This window comes from Capricornis sumatraensis, chromosome 22 (genome assembly GCF_032405125.1).
Source record: "Capricornis sumatraensis isolate serow.1 chromosome 22, serow.2, whole genome shotgun sequence".
Taxonomy (NCBI): domain Eukaryota; kingdom Metazoa; phylum Chordata; class Mammalia; order Artiodactyla; family Bovidae; genus Capricornis; species Capricornis sumatraensis.
The window spans coordinates 29,949,425-29,970,431 of record NC_091090.1 but is presented as its reverse complement, the minus strand read 5'-3'; the positions used below and the strand labels follow the sequence as shown (position 1 = coordinate 29,970,431).

The window sequence follows — 21,007 nt, the reverse complement described above, 5'->3', positions numbered from 1 at the left end:
AGATAGTAAAGTATCTGCCTGCAATGCAGGAGACCTGGGTTTGATTCCTAGGTCAGGAAGATCCCCTGGAGAAGGAAATGGCAACCCACTCCAGTATTCTTGCCTGGAGAATTCCGTGGACAGAGGAGCTGGGCAGGCTATAGTTCATGGGGTCTCAAAGAGTTGGACATGACTGAACCAACAACAGATATTTTGATAGTATGGGTTTAACACATTTTATTGATAGGTAAACACAATAAAAACAATTCTGTGTGGTATAAAACTTGAGATTTTTGGAATATTAAGTTACATTTGAAAATTTTAAAACCTGGAAAGATAGATTTGGATAGGGTGACAGAGTTTTGAACCAGCTCTGGCCTTGAACTTCCAGCAGAAGAGTGAAGAGTAAGGGAGACATCTTTGCTCAACTCTTCTATACCTCTGACAGATGCTTTTTCACATGCCCCTTGACAGAAAGGTATTCATCAATTTATGTATCTTGACTTCTGTCAAAGCAGTTTACTGTGCTGCACAGTAGCTGTTTCCCGACTGTATCATTTTACATGGGGAGGGAATTCTTGAAGTTTTTTACACCAAGCATAACATTGCAAACTGCAGTCAGTGTTTGTGGAGTAGAATGGCAATCAGATATTTAAAAATCTTAGTTATTTTGTGTATGTTTACATTATCTAATTTGTGTATAGTTTCAACATCTTAATTCTTAAGGCAATGGGCAATGGCCCAGTGCCTGGAACACACCTGGAAAGTGATAAACATCACATTGTAAGTATGTAAAATAAATTTACCTGCATTAAATAGTTGGCTATGTCGAATCCATGGGCTTTGGGTAACAGAAATACAATTAGAGTGCACAGGGAGAAAGGTTTAATTTCTGAGATCTGACATGAAGAAAGCATAGGATACTAGGATGATGAAGGCCTTAAATTATCCAAATATCAATGAAAAACAGCAAGGATCTACTCATGCCCCGAACACAAAGCACTTTGTCTTATGTGCTTGTATTTGTCTAGTTGAAAAGATGTCACTTACTCCCTCACCTTATTTCCTACAAAAAGTCTTGAGGAGAAATGGAGTTGGCAGTGATCGCTAAGGGAGAATCAGGATCCCTAAGAAAAATCACGGTAAATCTACCAACAAGGAGTTAAGCTATAGCATCAGTTTCCAGCGCTTTTTTTGTTGCTGTCCTATTTCGTTAGCTCTAGTACTCTCCCTAGGCATTTAACCCTTTCATCTAAAACCAAGATCTGGCTCCCTTCCAGAACCCGCGAGGAGGCAGCACCACAGTGGGCGTCTGCCGTCCAAACACAGCCACACAACCCTGCCAGGCCTGGCACTGAGAGAAACAGAGTTCAGGGCATCGGGAACTTCACCGGTGCTACTGCGCAGGCTCTGCGTTCCACGCAGGCTTATTAGGAAGAAAGCGGATAAAATTGCCCAGAGACACGTGAACCAGAGGGGACCAACCCGGACCACTGCTCTCCACTGCATCGGATTCTGGAATTTACAATCACGAAAGTTCTATTGTTTCACGATTGGCTCCCAGGCCGCATGACATCATAGCGCTAGATTCGGCCTCCGGGCGGCGATTGGCTGGCCGCGCCATTGTGACGTCACGGTCAGCCCACGTTCTGCTTGTAGATACCCGGCGCCTTCCTCTTCCCATTGCGGCTGCTCCTGCTGGCCGGTGCCTCCCTCCAGCCTCCTCCCGGCTCGGCTGGTCCCCGGGCTCCGCCGCCACCGCCGCCTAGCCGCTTCTCCGAGCCGCCGCTGCGCTTGGCCTAAGAGGTAAGCGGGCGGCTCCGGAAAACTTCGGCTGGCCGCCGCTCGGCCATGACACCCGCGCCGGCGCGCGGCCGGCACCGAGGGATGCGACCCCGCTGTTGGGTTCTGAACCCGGTGCGCACGAGCTACTGCCGGCCCGGCCCGCGTGGCGAAGGAGCCCGCCGGACCCGGGTCTCAGGGCGCGACGGCAGGCGCCCCGGCCGTTGCTGCGAGATGCTGTCTCACCTGTTTAGCGGTGGAAGCCGCCGGCAGGCAGTGTGCCCACTGACTGGCGCGGCGGGAACGCACCCGGCTCCCCTACGCGAGGCAGGGCGGGTGGGCTCTGCGCTCGGGTTCACCCGCCCGGGTTAGATGAACGCGCGGCCGGAGATCCAGGGAAGAGCCCCGAGAGCGATCGCGCTTCCTCGGAGAACAAAACCCCCGTGAGCCGGGAGAACCGCCGGGCGGTCGCGGCGTGGGTCGGTCCCCTCGGGCCTTTCGTTTTCTTTCTTGCCCTCCCGTCTCTGCCCCCGACCGGGAGGCGAGCCCGCTAGCCTCGGAACACTTTGGGTTTTATTAAAACCAGATAACTGTAGCCAGCGGTCCTCGGAGAGGATGAGGCCGGTGGGGAAGCGCGGGGGCGGGGACTCGGGAACAACCTGGGCTACTCTTGAGAGAATCGGGGCGCGAGGGCGGTGGGGTCGCGGCCTGGAGCGGCTCGCGGCCGGGTCGTGTCTGCTGCGAGTAGCAAGGAAAAGTCCTCTTTTACAGTTTAAACGCAGATAAGACTCGCCCCCAACCCTACCCCAGCATTCGCAAGCCCGCCTTGGGGTGGAGGGAGTCGTGCCTGGAGCAAGACTTGTTCTTCAGAATTGTGTCTTGCCACCAAGCGTTCCATGCCCTTGCACTTTTAGGTGATGGTTTCCCCTGCTCACGACTGTAGTTGAGCTCAGCTCTTGGCTTCTTGATTGCAAATTTGGATAATGCACTTGGCCCACTTTGGGGTGGGGGTGGGGAGTCCCGAATGGAAGAATCCAGTGCATGACCTACGAACTGGGCTGCGGAACCTGGTGTTTCGACGGGAGAGTGGTGGGGAGCCTTAATTCTTTAATAGCGGGACCGGTGGCAGGAAGTGCTTTCTTTACTGGGTGGCACGGAAGAGCTCGTGTTGCTTGTTAGGTTTTGTAACTTGTTTCCCTAACCACTCAGTAGATAACCTGTTGGTTGCGCTTGTTTTGCTGTTGCTCAGCCAGCAGCACTTGGGGCAGAATCTAGAGATACGGACACAACCGGTTTGGCTTTCGGTGGCTGTGGATGAACAGTTTAACTTTCCATCCGCGGTGAGGGGACAAGCGCATCACTGTTTCAGTCCGCTTGGATGCTGCCCGGGATTCTCCAGGGAAAGTTCAGGACTTGAAAGAGAAATGTCATTCGTGTCCCTCTTGCATCCTTACCCTAGATTGTAACTTCTCATCGACAGGAAGTTTTTCTGGACAGTCTCTTTTTCGCATTTTCTTTTTTGTTTCTAACTGAAGACAAAAGGAGGAATGTTATTGATGGTAACTGATGACTAGTTTTACAGAATATAGAACAGAACTTAGCTGAAAGTGAAAGTGTATTACAATTTGATAGTCAGATTTTTTTTTTTTTTTCAAGAAGAGAACCTCATTACTTCAGACTCTGTCCTCAGCTTCTTGACTCAATTTCGAAATCATTTTTGTCCAGGGTTTCATGTTGCAGAATTGTTAGGGATTCCATGAGATGATACAGTTGAAAGTGCCCAGCATGGGGGCTTGCCAAATAGTGCCTTGATAAATGTTTCTTCTTCACTTATTTTTCTTCTTGGGGAAGGGAAGTGAGGTTTAGGGGATGTGGCCAGGAATAAAGCTGGAGAATCTCAAATAACTGGGAAAATATTTAAAATTAGGTTTTCACAGACACTAATTCCAGTATTCCAGCAAAGCTGCTTTTGAAAATGAGGTGAGTTATCTCTTTCCCTGGGATCAACGAGCTTTTTCTTCGGGGGGAGGGGTGTCAGAATTCTTAATTTGGGGGTGTTTGCAAGGATCTCTTTGCCACTACCTCCTCATTTTCTCTCAGCATAACTGTTGATTGTCCTCCTGTTTGTAGAAGTGAGTATCAGTCCTTGGGTGTCTTATTTCCAACCTGAATTACAGAAATCACGGCAAAGCTGTTTACCATCTTTTAGGGTGACTTTGATGCCTAAGTAGATAGTAGAGAGTATGAATGATGGTTTTACTTTTTACTCAGCCCCTTACTCAGCCACATCCTGTCCCTCTCCCCTAAGAAAATTTCTAATTATTTTTAAGCCCTCCTTTGTGCCTACCAACTCTTTTGTTACTGGTGGGAACAGTTACTGTTTCCATTAGTTACCCAGTGGGTTTTTCTTTGCATACATTTAGTTTGAGGTATTACTGATGTGGGCACCTTCCTATTAATAGTTGCTTTCCATAGATGATTCTTACAGCCTCCCTGTGGGAAGTGATATCCCCTACCTCTTTTATAAAGAATTGAGAACTGAGGCCTAGAGATGCCAGGTGACTTGTCCAAATCATGTAGATCTGTCTCCTGCAACTTACCTGCCCCGTCCTCTGTCCTTGTGCTGCTCGGATTTGTTCAGTGGGCTCTGCCCTTTATGTAACTCTGTTACTCTATAACTTAAAAATCTAACCTCATGATTAAAGGTCCATCTTCAAGCCATCCACGATTGACAATTTGCCATCTTTCACATCTGTAAAGTCTGTTCCTTCCTTTTAGCCCACATTTGATTCACTCTTTCTATTAGTTTATTGGCTTGTCAGTTACTGAGTGTGTGCTGTGTGTGTGTCTTAGGGTTGTATACAAAGCTGAACAACACAGTTTCTGAAGTAGCTTATACTTTAATCCTTTTACACCTGAACTTAATCTGCACCTTATACTAGAAGGGGATCAGAAGCAGATTTCTGAGGGGGGGTGCTTGTCTCACTGTATCTGAGAAAGCTTTATGGCAGAGCTTGCCAGGTCATCAGCGCCTCACACTGCCCAGTTGGTTAGGATGCTTTTTGTGCAAGAGACAGAGAACCCAGTGCCAGATGGACTTAAATGACCACCTGACCTGAAAAGTCCCAAAGGCAGAACTTATGTTCTGTTTCTCTGAAGTCTTCTCAGATGTTTGTTAGGTCTATAGGCTGATCTTGCAAGATGACTGCCAGTTACAGTCTAGACCACCTATTGCCATATTCACATATGGAAACTGCCACCACCTTCCAGAGAGTGTCCTTGGCCTTGATTTAGGCCTTGGTTACTTGAAGTAATAACTAGAAGAGTGGAAATCTGATATCCTGGGACCTATCCCAAACTGAGGAAGTGCATTTAAGTTTCACCTCACCTACCTGGCTGCTAAACTACACCTTCAGGGAAAGTCTCTGTGGATATAGGGGTGTGCCAGTATCGGCTATAAGGGCCACCAAGGATGTCAGGCCCCATCAAAGAGAGGATTGAATTAAATGAAATGAAACAGAACGGAATCCACATTTGAATTTCACCTTACCCATCATAGAGGAATCTTACAGGTGCACAGAGGACGGGCATTCTAGGAGAGAAAGTTTAGAGAGCAGACAAGTGTATCATTGGACATTAAAGCAAGTAGCCCAGATGCATGAAGCTGACAGGCAGAAGTGGGAAGAAAGGTTAGTAAGACAAGTTGTTGATAATAAGGGCTAACTTTTATTAAACTATTACTATGTGTCAGACTCTGCACTGAGCCCTTACATGGATTTTTCTCAAGTACTATTAGTTGGCACTCTAAGCATTCCTACTTTACAAGTGAGGAAATGGAGGCTCAGAAGTTTAGATGCTTGCCCAAGGTCACAAAGCATTCTAGCCTGGGTGGTCTTGACCTCCTAGCCTAGTGTCTTTCCTGAGATGTTGTCACAAGACCACTGAGGCTTTTGGACTGGAAGGAGTGTATCATGAATGTTGTGCTCCAAGGACATGAGTGTTGTCAGAGTGCGTGGGATGGATTGGTGAGGATGGACATGGGGCATATGTGGGTAGACTGGGAGGCTGTTGGAGCAGGCCAGGCAGCGGTGAGGCCTCACCTGGAGCCACGGCCATGAGCACACACTGGAGCAAGCTAATCGTTTGAGAATGTCTCTAGGAGAAGATCTATGCAACTTGAAGACCAGTCGGATTGAGGGCCAGCAAGAGGAAGGGTGCTCTCAGGTGTGGGGGTTAGAAGAACTGCAGTGTCATAGAGGGAGGAAGAGGAGGCTTTGTTCTCCAGTGGAAACATCTCAAGGGCCCATGATCCATCCAGACAGGGCCTTTCTCCCCCTCTGTCCCCATTCCTCTTTGCAGCCAGTGTCTGTCTGCCACATTAGAAAGACGTGTTTCCACCACATCTCATCCATTTTCAGGCAGTTTTTCACCTTTTAACATGCCTGGGTAGTGATGCAGCTTGTAATCAGTGGCATGGTAAAATCACACAAGCCCTCTTTCTCATTTTAATGTTACTGAAATCAGGGTGCTTGTGGATGAGAAAAGGAAAGTCTTAGTACTGGTGAGCTCATGGAGTCAGTTGCTGGCAGAGTAAGAACCAAGGCCTCTGGGTCCTCTAATCCACTGAATTACCTAAACTCACATAAAATGAACATTGCCTCGTAATATGAGATTATAGTAAAGCATACACATATTCCTTTGTTTATTGAAGCGGAAGTAATCTGAGAGGTTTGGAAGGTACAGTGGTTTGGGTAGGGTGCCCTGTCCTTGTATGGAACCCGGCCGCCCTGGTTTGTTATCCTAAACCTGCCTTCAACCTTAAATCAACTCTGGGCCTTGGTCCTTTACTTTAAAACTAAACAGTATATACCAAGGTGAATTTCAGGATCCTTTCAGAATGAAAATTTTTTATTTTCGCTTTTGCAGAGAGCAAATCCTTTGCTTCTGTTTGATCAGGGATAGAGAATGAAAGTTGAAATCCTTTAGGTCTTTGAAAGGTAGATGTCAGAAATCAGGGATGGAGATTACAGTTTTCTCTTTAAGAAGTTAAACGTAACCGCTGGAGTTACTCCGGCCTAGCAGAGTTAGTTGTTCGGAAAGGTAGACCCTCCTCATGCTGGGGTTTGTGTCATAGAAGCGCCTTCCCACCCCACCCTGATTTCAACTCATAAACGTTACCATTACCAAGCCGCCTGGTTCCTTCTGGCATGTTTCCTCCATGAGGATAATTTTATTTGACTCGAATACATTTGCTTTTAAAATTATGTGGCCCCTGGATTGAAAATAGTCATACTTGCTGAGGTTTTAGGAAGATTGAACCCTGTCCTCCCTGCCCGCTCCCCTTCTTGTCCCATTTGAGCACAGTGATGTGTGATAACCTCAGTGTTTCTTGTATCTTGTTAGACTTCAGTACCTTTTGTTTGATGTCTTCTTGCTGACTGGGGTTTAGAGAATAGTTTTTCACTTAAGATTTCTAGTGCTAGGACTCTCATGCTTTCTCTGATTAGAAAGCTGTTTTCTTGAAACAACTGCAGCTTCAAATGACAATCCTGATAACTAAGTTCACATTCTCTTGTGAGCACATGCTGGTTACAGGTTCCATCTCTATGTTACAGTTCTTCCCCCGTTGTCAACACTTTCACCCTGTCAGAGCTAATCTCTGATATGTGCATACTAAACAGACCTAGTTAGAGCCACACTGCAGAGTTGGCCACTCTGGTCTTTATCAGAGTAAACCCTGGAGTACCTGTTCCTTCTGTCTTGGCACGGCACATGCTCCTATAAAATAATTGTTGTCAATTTCTCCTTCCCCAAAGAATAGTTCTCATGACACCAAATTCAATAATTATTCATTTGCTTCACTGGCAAGTTTCGCCATGTGCTGATGGCCCTTGGGGGTAGCGTTTAGGGTACCTCTGCTTCAGGCTTTGGCAGAAAAAGTACATTACCTTAATATTTATAGGAGCTGTTGACACTTGTATCTACCCTGTTTTTGAGCTGATATGTACCTCTGTGAAAATTTGAGTTTTCCTCTTACAAAACTTCGAAATGTTTACTATGGATCTAAAGTGCATTTATTAAAAGTATCTACTGCTGCTGCTGCTAAGTTGCTTCAGTCGTGTCCCACTCTGTGCAACCCCATAGATAGCAGCCCATGAGGCTCCCCCGTCCCTGGGATTCTGCAGGCAAGAACTGGAGTGGGTTGCCATTTCCTTCTTCAATGCATAAAGTGAAAAGTGAAAGTGGAGTCGCTCAGTCATGTCTGACTCTTAGCGACCCCATGGACTGCAGCCTACCAGGCTCCTCCGTCCATGGGATCTTCCAGGCAAGAGTACTGGAGTGGGGTGCCATTGCCTTCTCCGAAAAGTATCTACTACACACCTTTAAAAGTTAGCAAACTAGTAGGAAGGGGACTGGAAAAGAGGCCTTTCAGGTTAGCCGCTGCAAGGAACCAGGGGTCCAGCTCTGCTCTGAGAGCCGGACAGGCATTGGTAGGCCAATCACTCCACCTCATTGAGACTTCTGTGCCTACTTTGGGGCGGAGGGGCTGTTGAGACTATTAGTATTCTACCTAAAAGTTAAGTAGGGGACTGACTGAATTTGATGAGCATCATTAAAAAAAAATCTCTCTATTGACTAGGATGTTCACTGAAGCATTGTCTATAATAGAAGATTGAGTCAGCTGAGTAAGAAGAATGAATGATGCTACAGTTGGGCAGTGTAATACTTTGGGGCTTATGAAGAGAATGAGGCTGATCTGTGGGGTGCTAAATATACTACATGTTAGGTGCTTTTCTAAGGTGCTTCACCTCCAAGGCCCCCCCATGAGGTCAGTACCCCCAGTTTTACAGATGAGGAAATTAAGGCCCAGAAAGGTTAGGTGACTTGTTCAGGCTTCCCAGCTAGCAGGTGGCAGAGGCAGGGTTCAGATCCAGCCTGGTCGAAGGCGTCCAGCATCAGTTTCCTTGTCTGGCCCCAGGCCCACCTGGGTTTGATCTATAAGGTGTATAAAACCTGAAGGGTGTGGGCTGGGAGGGAAGGGCACCCTCATCCTCTAGGGAGCCTCCAGATTGTTTTGCTTTCCCTTGGGTAGAGATGTACATCGTGTGTGTTTTGAGAACATCTAGGTCCTTCTGACACAGGCCTGATTAAAGGCTGCTTGTTCCGGTTATTGAGACTAACACCTTCCCCACCCCTTTAGTTCTCTTGGGATTCTTTCTCTTTTAGGACTTCTTAGTTATCTTTCTGGGTGTGGCTCTAAGTACCCTAATTCCTAAAATATGAGGATCACAAAATTCAGAGTGGTTTATATATTAGCATGGAATGTAACCAGGTGGTGAAATAACCGTTGGCTGTAGAGGAGATGATAGATAATTACTGGGTTGTGTTTGCTTTTGAATATACCACATTGTAGTAGGCTTTTTAAAGTACATTTTAACTCTGCCTGTTCCTCTTATCACCCTCCTCGCACCCTGCACCTGAACAATTATAAAATGTGGGAGTTTAGATTGAATTTTTTTTATAAAAAAGAAATGTGTTTTCCTGTCATATCTTTATTTATGTTACACTGTTTGAATTAAAATCTAAGACCTTTTCTCTGGAAAGGGTGCATAACTTATCTTTGTTAATTATGTCCCTCCATTCTCTCTTCATTTCAGCTGAGGCTATAACACTGCCTTTGTATATTTTGTATGAATTATCTTGGAGAACATGATAATTTATTTTGAATATTCAAGTAATCACATCAGATAAGAGGCTGCAGTCAGATTTAGAATTACAAGCAGCTGCTCACAGCAGCTGATGTTGCTTAAAAGCCTCTTAAATGTTTGTCTCCTGGCCACGTGCAATTGCAGTCTGATTTGTATATTAGAAATGGGGTTGAAGTAGAGCTCAGTCTCCTGAAGTAGGGTCTTTAAGGGACCAGCTAGAGACTAGCAGAGGATCACCTGTCCTCATCAGTGCAGCCGTTGATTGTCTGCAAGTCTGCTTCATCCAAGAAGGTGGTTGCCTTGTGAAACAGGTCAGAGCTTCTCCAAATAGCCCCTTAAATACAGTGTTTCGGGACTTCATGTCCTGGAGAATGCTTTATATACTGTGCTTGTTATGGCAGCTCCTTTCTGTTTGCTTTGCAAGACATGGTAGGTTTGGAAGAGGCTCAGTGACCCCAGAGGAAGGTGGCTCCAAATGCAGAGTGATGGGGGTTCCCTATATCGGGCCCTGATACAAAGCTCCATGCTTGAGTTTAACATCGTTTTGCAAATGGAACTGGCATGTTATAAAAGACTTCCAAAATTCAAAATGTAGGTGAATCGTTGCGAAGTACTGTTGGAAACCCAATCTCAGTGGGTGATTGCCTTGCCCACAGATTCACGTATCCACCTCAGACATTTATTTCTAATCCACTTCTGTCTTCTGAGCTCCAGATTCATCAGAACCTCCAACTTCTCATCAGCTGATTCACTTGGTCTCCCTCCAAACCTGTCTCCTGTCTGCCAGCATGACCCGGAGCATCCCCATCACCAGTTTGCCCAGGCCATCAGTGCCAGGGTCCTTCTCCCATCAACCACATCCTTCCTCCTTTCCTCCATCCGTCACTCGCCAAGTGTTGTCTGTTCAGGCTCTGCTGTGTCTGCTGTCGCCCTGCCTGCACAGCATGTCAGCCCTTGCAGGGTACCTGGTTTTCCCTGGCTCCTTCCTGCCTTTCTGTGTTCAGGTCCCAACCTGGCTGTCACTGAGATCTTCTGACATGTCAGTGGGATCCGTGCACTCCATACTGAAAGCTTCGCTTACTTTCACTTAGAGCCATCCTTGATCCCGCTTCACTTCCTGCCTGCACCTCTCACTCTGAACACCCCACATCTCCCGACCCGTGCCCTGTCAGCTCCATCTCTGCTCTGCACCGTCTGTGTCCGGATGCTTCCCTGATTGCTCCCCACTGACAAAAACACACGAAAGCAAAGCCAGCTAAACAGAAAAGGCCCTGTTCCTTGTAAGTCAGACTCACACACCCTGGAATCTGATGCTATTTACTCAATTAGCTATTCCTACCCCTTCCGGCTCTTGTAACCTTGGTTATAGCCAGCTGACCTCTGTGTGCGTCAGCCTCCTCATCAGGGGAGGACAGCTAGTGCTGTCCTCCCCTCTCTGCTCCAAGTCTGGCGTGTTCCCTGTGTATCCTTGGTACCTGTGTGCTGTCTGGCATGTGGTAGGTATCTGGCAATTATTTGCATGAATGTTTCTTTCTCTGTGTACCTTTTGGGTATAATCAGCTCTGTAATCTGTGCTTATGGCTTTGTGAAGGTGAGTATGCCTCAGTAGCCTGAGAAGCTTGAGAGTTTGTAACACTGCACAGATGAGGAGCCCCCGCGGGGAAGCCAGCTCTGGGAGATAGCAGCCGTAGGGGGCTGGATTCCCTGCTTAGGGTTGCTGTTCTGCCACCCAGGCTGAGGGAGTAGAGCAAATTGCGAAACGTCCCCCCGCCATCTGCCAGGAGCAGAGGATGCTGTTTCAGTGTGCTGTGTTAAAGGGCCTTCCTTATTTGCACGTTACCTTGTAGAGCTTTTAGGTGGAATAAGCCAGGGATTTATTGTGGCACTGTGCCCAAGGAAGGAAGAGAACCCACACTGGTGTCTAAGCACTTGGCTATTCCCTGGTCAAATAATGGTTGAAACTGACACTCTCTTTTTAAACTAATTTTGGTTGGCCTCAACACTGAGCCATGGAGAAGGAAATGGCAATCCACTCCAGTATTCTTGCCTGGAGAATCCCATGGACAGAAGAACCTGATGGGCTGCCGTTTGTGGGGTCGCAGAGTCCGGCACGACTGAAGTGACTTAGCAGCAGCAGTACCAATGCTGAGCCAAGGTTAAGGCAGCCGGTGTAGGTTGGACGGAGCCTGTCTGCTTCAGTTGCCACGTGGTCATTGATTCACTGACCATACGCACTTCCTCCCCATTGTGTTCTCTGCTGCCCTCTGCTCCAGTGCGAGGATCCTGCAGAGATGTATGGCAGTACACCTACTGACAGATCGTAACCCAGTGGGAGAGGTGAGGTGTGAACTTGATGCAGCAGATCGCTATTGGTGCTGTGGGTAGGGCTGTGTTGCCATTAGGTTTGAGTGCAAGTGACAGAGATCCCAAAATAATCACGGCCCCACTAATGGCATCTCAAAACAAGGTGTTACTTGTATTTTGCACAGAGGGCTGGGGAAAGGGTACGGGGTGACCAGCTGCAGGCTCCTAGCTCACTGTGTGTCGGGCTCAGAGGCAGCAGGATGGAGAAGGAGACAGAGTAGAAGGGGCCCAGGATTCAGTTGTGTTTTCTCTTAAGGGACGTTCCCAGAAACCAACCCCCGACAGTGTCACTTATGTCTCCCTTGCTGCTGCTAAGTCGCTTCAGTCGTGTCCGACTCTGTGTGACCCCATAGACGGCTCCCCCGTCCCTGGGATTCTCCAGGCAAGAACACTGGAGTGGGTTGCCATTTCCTTCTCCAGTGCATGAAAGTGAAAGGTGAAAGTGAAGTCGCTCAGTCGTGGCCGACTCTTCACGACCCCATGGACTGCAGCCTGCAGGCTCCTCCATCCATGGGATTTTCCAGGCAAGAGTACTGGAGTGGGGTGCCATTGCCTTCTCCGATGTCTCCCTTAGCCAGGACTTTAAACATACAGCCACACAAATCCGCAGACAGACTGAGAAATCTCATCTTGATTCTGAGTGGCTGTGGGCAGCTCAGAGTCCTGCTGCTGTACCCGGAATCCTGGTGACTGCCCCCCGGCCTGTACTAGGGTGGATGAGAGTGACTGTGCTGCCCACGTGGAAGTTGGAGTCTGTGGAAGAGACCGACAGGGAACAGATACTGGTGCCACAGTGATGAGCACCAAGAGCGCAGTGTGGGGTGCTGTGGGCAGACAGGAAGGGACCCCCTAAATCAGACCCAGGGGGCCGGGGAAGGGTGCCTGGAGACTGAGCAGACATCTGCCTGCTGGAGAGAGGAAGCAGGCGTTCAGGCAGAGGCTGTGAGGCAGGAGGCAGGGAGCACATGAGGAACTGATTCTAAGGAGAAGCAAAGGAGGACGCAGGGGCCCGAGGCCGCACTGAGGGATCTGAGCTTTGTCCTAAGAGCCTTTAACTGGTTTTGAGAGGAGTAATCTGGAAAGATGCTTTTTGGGAAGTGGGAAGCAACGCCAAGACCAGAGGCAGGGACCCTCCATCAGAAGGGAGTGCAGTAGTTCAGCTGACATGATGCTGACCTTGATTAGACAGTGGCTTTCGGGATCGAGGATTTCCTAGAACTGGGAGCAGATTTAGAAATAGTTTGGGCTGCTCTTCACCTGACAGCTGATGAAAGCAAGGCGGAGAGGTCAGATGGCAGGGCCGGGCCGCACAGTCAGCTGGCTGGCGGCGCTGGGTCACCCCTCTGCCTGAACTCTCTGTGTCCCTGCCGAATGGCCAGCTGGGGCCACGGGGCTTTGTTGGGCGTCGGAGAGGGCAGGTGGTGTGTGAGCTGGAACGTGGCGCGCGTCTGCTGGGGCGAGCACGGTGCAGGCACTGGGAGCGGCGCTGCAGCGGGTGTGGAGCAGAAGTGAGTGAGCTGGGTGCTCCCAGTTCTGCAGGTTGAGATCAGTGGTAGGGGACTTCAGGGAGGTCGGGCAAGGTGAATCGCTCAGGAGTGTTTTGAAATCAAGGGAGGCTTCCCTGTAAGATTAAGTGGTTTAGGCTGAACTCTTTAAGCACTGGGAACCAATTAACATTTGGTATTGAAGGACTGACTTGAGCTTGACGGCACAGTCTGCGTTTAATGTTGGCCATGCCCAGGGCCTCGTGGTCAGCAGAATAAAGTCCCTCAAAGATGTGTCCCAGTTTCCCATCACTGTGACTATGTGGAGAATTAAGGCTGCAGATGGAATTAAGGCTGCCAGCCAGCTGAAGTCGAGTGTCCTAGGTTATCCAAGTGGGCTCAGTGTAACCAACCCCCAAGGGTCCTTAAGGGGCTTCCCTCGTGGCTCAGCGGGTAGAGTCCATGTGCAAGGCAGGAGACCTGGGTTCAATCCCTGGGTTGGGAAGATCCCCTGGAGAAGGGAAAGGTTACCCACTCTGGTATTCTGGCCTAGAGAATTCCATGGACTGTATAGTCCATGGGGTCACAAAGAGTAGGACATGACTGAATGACTTTCACTTTCACTTTTCAAGGGTCCTTAAATGTGGAAGGAGTGGGGTGGGAAAGAATGAGAAGGCTGGGGTATGAGGAGACTGGGCCCAATGTTGCTGGCCTTCAGGACGGAGGAGGCAACTGTGAATGGAGCGATAGATCGCAGCCTGTAGAAGCTGGAAAAGGCTAGGAGAAGGATCCTCCCATAAAGCCTCCAAAAAGCAGCCATGCGCATGCCTGGATTTTAGTCCAGTGAGACCCGTTTTGGACTTCTGACCTATAAGATACACTTGTGTTGTTAAAAGAACTTCTGGGGCTTCGTTGGTGGCTCAGACGGTAAAGAATCTGCCTGCAGTTCAGGAGACCCAGGTTCGATCCTTGGGTCATGAAGATCCCCTGGAGAAAGGAATGGCAACCTGCTGCAGTATTCTTGCCTGGAGAATTCCATGGACAGAGGAGCCTGATGGGCTGCCATCCATGGTGTCACACAACTGGACATGACTGAGCGACTGATACAACAACAAGCCACTAAGTTTGTGGTCCTTGGTTACCTGACACAGTGGTCAGTAAGTGTGTGCTGAGTGAATGAGTTGTGCTTTAAGAGATCAGTGTGAAAGCTGTATGTATTAGATGCATTGGATGTGGGGAGGTTCTGGAGGCCAAGGAGTTCATAGGAGATGGTTCTGGCAAAGAGGTGATAGGACAGGACAGGGTGGGGGTAGGGTGACTGGAGTCATAGGGCTGGCCTGGGATCCGTGCAGGGGGGAGCGTGCTTTCAGGACTGGGTTCCTGGAAGGTGATTGGGCAAGAACAGAATCACCTGGACGGAGTCAGGAGGCAGGGAGGCTTGGCTTGTTGGGACTGAGGTGCAGACACACCATGTGTTTGTAGGTGGCACAAACATGTGGAAGCAGCGCTGGAGTGTGGGGTTGGGGATACAGGACTGGGTGTCATTGGTCATGACTTATCTGTTCCCTTTCTTTAAATTTTTTTATGGTGAAGAAACTCAGCAACTCTTTTGAAGGATTTAATAGGTCACATTCCTTAACGTTAAGAGGTTTTTCCTAGTGTTTTTTGCCTACATTTTTTTTTCTGCCGCTTGAATTCTATGAACCTTTAAAAATTTTAGTAAATAAAAATGTTAATACTAAATTATTGTTTTAAAAAACTAGAAATAACATAATCTTATGACCCTTGCATAGTTCACCTTGTGTCACACATCATCTTCCCAGAAGCCTCTGTGGCTCCCGTTGGTCTGTCACCCACCCAGTCACTAGTGGTCACATGGTTACTATCCCGCCCTCCAACACACACACCCTGGGTTCTGACCCTATCAGATCTCACCTACTGAGCTGAGGAGGATGGAGCCTAAACAAAACTTGGCTTGTCCTAGCAAAAGGAAAATGGACGGTACTTGCTATAACATTTCCACATCTTTTCCTTTTTTAATATCAGTTTGCCACTGAACTATATATATACACTTGTTTTAGATTTGGTTACGTCCTGAAAGTTCTTGATTTCTGAATTCCTTTGTTCTTTATAATGAACTTGGTTGTAGTGATTGAAGTTACAGGTGTATTGACATTAGAGGTGTCTTCCTGTAGCACCACACTCATTGCCTTCTTACCTATCAATTGCTGCCGTCTTCCCTCTCTGATCACTGACCTTCTACTTGGTGGCAGTTGCACCATGTAATTTGCATTTACAAGTTTTCAGTGAAGATTGTACTAAATTTAACTTTGAAAAAAGTTTAAAGCCTATAAGATGAATTGACCAGTAATGGTGGCGCTAGTGGTAAAGAATCCACCTGCCAGTGCAGGAGACATAAGAGACAGGGGGTTTGATCCCTGGCTCCGATCCCTGGGTCAGGAAGATGCCCTGGAGAAGGACATGGCAACCTACTCCAGTATTCTTGCCTGGAGAATCCCATGGACAGAGGAGCCTGGCGGGCTACAGTTCACGGGGTCACAGAGAGTCAGATATGACTGAAGTGAGTTACCATGCACAGTGTCCGTAAACCACATGTGAAGAAAATGAGTTTAATTTCAGGGAGTTCCATTTCATTCTCCAGAAAAGGAAATAAGATTATTTCCTCCTTATTCTTAGAGTGAAGATCCCATTCTTTCTAAGTTAACCAAGTAAACTTTCTCTTCTTTCTTCCCTTTGCCCGTTGATTTGGTTAAATGAGACTCGTGGGTGCTACCTCGTTCATTGTCTTTCACATCAGTTGGTGCCCTGGTAAGACAGAGCCCCCACAGTATTCGGGAAGTGTAAGCAAGTACAGCAGAGTTAAGCCACGTTGATCAAGAGGTGGGAGAGGACGTGCCCCTTCTAAACATTTCAGCTACTGTCCCCTCGAAACAGTCATGCTGTTTCTTTTCTCTTGAAATCAAATTGTTTCCCTTAATGAGACGGTCAGCTTGGCATGCAGTCATTTTCTCTGATGTATTCCAATCTCAGAAAGCAAACAGAAAGAACATTTTATAGAGGAACCTGCAAATAGCTCTTCTGTGGCCGTGACCTGCGGTGAATGCCCTGAGCTCTGGTCTGAAAGCCCTGGGTTTCTTCACAGACAGATGGGAGGGCGTGATGCACCTTAATAGCAACCGAGTGTTCAGCGGCACGTGGATTTCGTTCTCTTGTTAGCACTGCTCTCTGTCGAAGGAAAAACGACGGCAGTTATGCTTGGAGCTCTGAAGTGTCACTCTCAGATTCTTATTTTGGAGAGAAGGGCGCGTCCTGTAAATTTCTCCCTCTTAATCGTATTTATTCTATCTGTCTCTGCTGACCTGCTTTTCTCCATTCAGTGGGGACCCTGCTTTCCTGTTGGTGATTACATTCCCCAGGTGATGTCAGGGACATACTGCCACTGACACACCATTTAGAGGAAGAAGAAAGTGAACCCTGGACAGGGAAGACAGGCTCCCTTGAGTAGGCTGGGAAACCTCCTGCATGAAGCTTCCTTGAGCCCATTAGCATCATGAATCAGAGAACTGAAGACCCGGTGACAACTGGACAGCTGAGATGATAGGCAAATGGAAAGTGTGGTTTTGTTGTGGCAGAAAAATGCTGATTCTGAGCTCTCTCTTTCTCTCATATATATATGATACATATGTAAGTACTTAAGCACTTTAGCATCTGTATACTGGCTGGTGAGTTAATCCATTCTGTTTGTAGTACTACCTAATGTGACTTCACCACAGGATGCTTAGGTCTTCTTATTACTAAAAATTTTAGGTTTGGGTGACTGAGTTTCCATGAAGAGTACCTTCGTTTGAAAGGAAAGTTAGTATTGTGCTAAAGAAACATTCAGAGTTTTTCACCCACATGCTAATATGAAAATCAGCCCAGCCTGCTGTATACAGTCTGATTTACTGGGAAATTGGTAAGAACTTACTTCACAGAGTGCTTTAACTTATATATATTGTATGTTTTATTCATTATTGCTAGCTGGTGCTTTTTGAGGTATATTTGGGAATTTTGCATTTAAGTTGAGAAGCCAAATTTATAATGTCAGTTTAGAGATGAAACCTTACAGAGGAGGAGAAATTCTGTATGCAGTTTTTAATACAGCACCTCTCAGACTTTTTGTTCTTAGGACTTACACTTTTAAAAGTTGAGAAATTCAGAGAGCTTCTGTTTGTATGGGTTTTACCTGTTGACATTCATCCTATTAGACATTGATTTTGAAATCACTTTGGATCTCTGAAGGTCACCTTCATATGTGAACTTCATCGGGTATACTGGTTTTGGTCAATTTAAGGTCTGTAAGTACCATCCTTAGGTAGGGTAATATTTCAAAGTAAATTTATGTCCTCTGACAATGCTGGTTGCTTGCATAGATGCCATACTGGAGGACTGTCAGTTTTTAAAATAAAAATCCAGAGCAGAAAGGAGTAACTTAAAAAGGTCTCAGTGTGGTGTAAATACCTTTATATATGTTCACTTTATTTATTTTTTAAATCTCATTCTCTTTGCCATCTGTACATTATTGTATTTGGGCCTTCAGATTGGCTGTCTTTTGGAATAGTTGTAAAAACAGCTAATTTCTTTTGTGTTCATGTTTGTTTCATTGATACTTCTTAACTTTTTTTTTTTTTTAATACTAAAGATTTTGCTTACCCTCCGAGCTATCAGGGAAGCCAAGCGTCGCATCCCCACATCTCCACCTTGTTCTTTTTAACCATTTAACCTTTACCGCTTTCTTCTGTTACCAGAAGGTCCTTCTGGCCTTTTTGTATGTCTGATCATGTAGCGTTCTGCTTTGGGGAACTGTCGACACACATCCGCCTGCCCTGTCCTTTACTCTGGGGACTTCTTTGAGGCTGTTTATACCCTCGGTTTCTGTGATGTCTTGAGTCCGGTGCCACTGTAGAGGGAGCTGCTGGCTTCCACGTGCTCAGGTGTTTCTATGGGGTACGTTTTGCATTGTCCAGTATAGTAGTCACAAGTCACGGGTAGTAGTTACTATAGCACTTGGAAGCCAATGCAACAGAGGTTTTCCACTTACTTTTAATTTACCTTTAAATAGCCCTGTGTGGCTCCCATCTCTCCAGAGGATACAACTCCCAGGGAATCTGAGAGCTTCCTTTTTACTGACTCATGCCTGCCTCCATCTTGACCTCAAGAGTTTCTTGCAAGTTCACCCATTCATTTTTATAGGAGTTTTGTGTATATCTTACCTGTCACTTTTAGAAGTGTTTTTTAGCATGTAGGTTTCAGCATCTGTAGACTGTTTTACCACCAGAAACAGAATTAAGAAAGCAAAGGCTGTTTGAAGTTGGCTGCTTTTTATGAAATCTTGAGACAGTTCTAGGTGACGTTCAAGGGTAGAATAAAGTTAAGAGAAGGATTTTAGGTTGGGGAGACTTGAACAGAGTTATCAGCTACTAAAAAATTGAAGATAAAGGGGGAAGCAGAGTTGAGCAGTCATTTCTTGAAGGAGGCAGGCAAGTAGGAGATGCTGAGCCTCCTTTTATGGATTGGGAGGGAAAGAGTAGCTTTTTTTTTTTTTAAGTATTTGAATTTTTTTTGACACAAAAGTCATATAATGTTAACTTTTTTAAAAAGATGTTGTGGCCTCACAGCATGGCATGTGGGATCTTAGTTCCAGTTCCTGATCAGGGATCAAGCCTGCCTTGTGCCCCCTGCAGTGGAAGTGTACAGTCTTAACTATTGGACAGCCAGGAAAGCCCCTGAAATTAACCATTTTAAAGTGGACGATTCAGTGGCATGCAGTTCACCCACACTGTGGTACCCCAGCCACCTCTGTCTAATTCCAAATCATTTTCACCCCCCAGAGGAGACCCTGTGCCCATCAGCCATTCTCAGCCCTGCCCTTCCCCACCCCCAGCCTTTGGGCAGCACTGATCTTTCTATCTTTAGACCCTGATACTGGGAAAGATTGAAGGCAGGAGGAGAAGGAGGTGACAGAGGATGAGTTGGTTGGATGGCATCTCTGACTCGGTGGACATGAGTTTGAGCTGCTGTAAGGACAGGGAATCCTGGCGTGCTACAGTCCATGGGGTTGCAAAGAGTTGGACACAATTGTGCAACTGAACAACAAAGTCTGCATATTTCATATAAAGCGAATCATACAATATGTAGCCTTTGATGTCTGTTTTCCTTCACTTGGCATAATTGGAGTTTCATCCACCTGTAGCAGGTAACAAGCACCTTGACATTTGAAGGAGAGAGAGTTTCAGGGAATGCATACTGACAAGCCTGAATCTCAGCAGAACATGTCAGTTCAGCTAGTTAGATTGTCCAGATTAAGGCTCCACAGGGGCAGATGTGGCGGCAAGAGTATCTGTGGGATGGTTGACTGAAGACACACCCCAGGAGCCAGCACTGGGATGGAGGGGGCAGGCATCGAAGTTCTGGATCTGGTGATGGTAATCACCACCAGTGAATTGGCTGCCAGCGGGGTAAAGGGGGATGAGTGGGTGGGGAGGAACCTCCCTTGAGAGGGGCAGGAGTGTCCTGTTTCTAACCAGGATAAATTTGGGAACCTAAGTCAGAGCCCATCTGTAGCAAGGGACTGTCTTTCACATACAGACTGGGGCACTGTCCCGCCTGCTGCGTGAACCAGTGGACAGACCGCACTTCTGAGCCAGTGAGGTGGAAGCCATGTCTTCCCTTCCGAGCTGGGTGACGAAGCAGTTCTGCTGGCTTGGGGGCACACACCCAGACGCAGGGGATTGGAAAGCAGACCCAGCCTTTTTTGCTGCTGCCCTTTGATGAAGGTCTTGAAGCTGAGTCAGCTGCCCTGGTTGGTGCTGGGAGCAGTGATGGAAACCGCAGTGTTGCCAGCGAGGTCACGCAGAACCAGGCTGTCTTTGCCCAATGACATAAAGGTCAGAGGACTTTCAAATCTTCCCATCTTGTCTCCAGTCTGCTCTGGAGCCCAGCGACCATGCACCACTCATCCATCCCCACCTTATTATGGGCCCAGCGCCAAGCTGTCCTCCATGTGAACCTTGCCCTCTAGGGCTGATCGCATCTGGGCAGTGATTCGTGCAAACAGAGGAGCTTCACCAAGCCTGGGGCTTTGGGGGAGAGGAGTCAGGGGAGATTTCTCTGAGTGAGGACTTTTATGTAGAGGTGAGTGTAGGGGTCCGAGGGGCAGGAGGCAGAGGGAACTTACCCTGCACAGGGCTTGCCTGCAGAAAGGAGAAGGTGGCGGGAGGTGGGCGTGGTCGGGCCGTGGGCAGGGCAGGGCGGGGAGGGCAGGCTTGGGCTGGAAGCCGGGGTGAGCCAGTGATGCAGGGGCCCTAAGCAAATGAGGGGTTGTGGGTTGTCTGCAGAGAACAAGGTGCACAGTCGTTGAGAGGCTTCAGGCAGTAGTTGGCCTGCCGGTTTTGGTGGCTCTGGTGCAGTGCGGAGATGGGGGGCAGGGCGTGGCAGGAACAGGGTGGATAGCTGAGACTGGCCATCTGGGAGAGCCGGTGGAAGAACACGGTCTGGGGTGGTCGTGCGGCTGGGAGAGGTAGATGTGTGTGAGGCGCAGAGGGAAGCATCAGCTCACGCAGAGATGGTGGTGGTGCCCAGGTGCACCGCTGCTCACCCCCTTTATCCTTCCACACCTCCTTGCATGCT

General features: G+C 47.7%; 1 protein-coding gene across 3 annotated transcripts in view; it reads left to right on the top strand.

The window, feature by feature from the left end:
- The first annotated feature begins 1,675 nt into the window (after positions 1-1,675).
- The window catches only part of ELOVL5 (ELOVL fatty acid elongase 5), a 66,734-nt gene continuing 47,402 nt past the window's right edge, over positions 1,676-21,007 (top strand). Inside the window, exon 1 of one of the 3 annotated variants that reach the window (XM_068994302.1) lies at positions 1,676-1,785. The gene's annotated coding sequence lies outside the window, so the exon portion shown is untranslated. Of the gene's footprint in view, positions 1,786-3,631; positions 3,742-10,910; positions 10,967-21,007 lie in introns of those variants that run through there. The other 2 variants (XM_068994304.1, XM_068994303.1) reach the window with 2 other exon arrangements.